This window comes from Octodon degus, unplaced genomic scaffold, assembly GCF_000260255.1.
Source record: "Octodon degus isolate 3935 unplaced genomic scaffold, OctDeg1.0 scaffold00122, whole genome shotgun sequence".
Lineage (NCBI taxonomy): Eukaryota > Metazoa > Chordata > Mammalia > Rodentia > Octodontidae > Octodon > Octodon degus.
The window spans coordinates 6,876,116-6,878,268 of NW_004524698.1; positions in this window are offsets into that span (position 1 = coordinate 6,876,116).

The following is a 2,153-nucleotide window of genomic DNA, read 5'->3' on the forward strand; positions in this document are numbered from 1 at the left end:
AGAGAGAGAGAGAGAGAGAGAGAGAGAGAGAGAGAGAGAGAGAGAGAGAGAGAAACTTTAGGCCCTATTGAAGCCAGAAGAGAGACAGACCAGGCAAATAGGATAAAAGTCCTTAATAGTTAACTTAAAATAATGCAGAGCTGGGCACATAAGGAAGTTAACATACCAGCTGGCCCGAACAAACCATCAGACCTAATGGGGTACAAGGGATAAAAAACAGATCCTTGACTAAATGGAGAGACCTTGGAGGAAATGAAATGCAAACGAAGCAGCTTGCTTTCTGGACTCCAAAGGCCTCCATGCAAGGAGGGGCATTCATCCCTGCCTGCCTGTTCTCAAGTGTATATCAGTTCCAATATCTGTATAAAAGGCTGTTGTGATATAGGGATAGTATAGGACCTCCAGATAATCCAAATAATGTAAGGGAAACATTATAAGTCTCAACCTGCTAGACTGCTAGATGTTTGGTACACTGAGTTCGTGTCCTCTAAAATTGAACAGCGAATCCTAGGAACCATGGGAAGAAGCAAAAAGTATTTATTGGAGGAAAGAAAGCTTCTGTTTAAGACAGACAAAAGGGATCCTAAGTGGGTTGCAGGAGATGTCACTTCTCGAGGCATTTTTATAGAGCAAAATGAAGAGGTGAGGTGGGCTTAAGGTGGACAAAACTATAATCAACTAATAAGATTACAAGTTCAATCACTTAGGTCACTTGATCCAATGGGAAATCACAAAACAGGTTATGAAGTGGTACACAATTACAGTCAACCAATATGATTATGAATATAAAACTTAGATAATATTGATTAATTGGGAATCAACTGGAGAGCCAAGTCACATAGCAAGTGTAATGGGATGAATAGGAGTTTTTCTTTCTTTCTTTCTTTTTTCTTTTTTTTTTTTTTTTTGCGGTACTGGAGATTGAACTCAGGACCTTGCATTTGCCAAGCAAGTGCTTATTCTACTGAGCTATCTCCTCAACCTTGGGAATTAAAGGGAGGTTTTAGTCTCCCACCAAAGTTGATCAATACATATGTAGACTATCAATCACTGCTATCCATCCCTAAGGCAAGTATATAGGTGCGATCATTTCATCTTTTCTCTGGAGGAATTTTTTCACATCTTTAACAAATGGGCCCCCATCCACACTTGTAGTGTATCTGTACTGACTCTGTGAATGGCCTAGCCCTGTCTAAGTGCCTAGCTATCTATAATAATTGAACCACGGCCCCAAACATAAATTTTTCCCATTCCAAGTAATAAGGTGCACATCCTGAGTGTATAAAGAGGAAGAACTCAAGTTCAACAATCCAAGCCGGGTTCTTCATAGCACAGTAGAGCTAAGAAGGTGTCTCTTAAGTACAAGAGGTTTTTGTTTTTTTAAAAAAATATTTTATTTACTTATTAGGTATAGGATCTCACTACATAGCTTAGACTTTAGTAATTCTCCTATCTCAGCCTCCCCAGCACTGGGACTATAGGCATGCACCACCATGCCCACTTTTGGTATCCAGTACAGCAGGAAGTACCAGGGATCAAACCCGGGTCCTTGTGCCTGCCAGGCAGGTGCTTAGACCACTGAGCTATCTCCCCAGCCCAAGAGGCATTTTTTTTTCAATTTTCTTTCTTTCTTTCTTTCTTTCTTTCTTTCTTTCTTTCTTTCTTTCTTTCTTTATTGTATTTTAAGGAAGGGTCTAGAGGGTGTTTAGGGTCTCACTACTAGATCGGACTCATAGTGATCCACCTATTTACAGCTTCCCAAGAACTAGGATTGCAGGCACACACCACCATGCCCAGTCTCAATTACATCTCAGTATGCCCCAGGGGTGGGGACAGCACAGCAGGCCAGGGGATCAAACCCCCAGCCCTGCCCTTGCTTTCAGGCACTTTAATCCTCTGAGCTATTTGGCCAGCCCCAAGAGGCATTTTAGATAGCATTGTTCAGTGGGCTTTTGAGGGGGTGAGTTGGAGAAAAATAGAGCTAACATGAACTCATAACCTGCTCCCATGTCTTTGAGGAACCACTTGTAATCTGCTGAAGGTCTCCTCAGTGGACTGCTAGTGGCCTGCTGACATGTCCTCTGTAAGCTAAGTAAAATGAAACCTCTGTTTCTCGAAGATGGCAGGTAAGGAGCCGGGGAGATGGCTCAGTG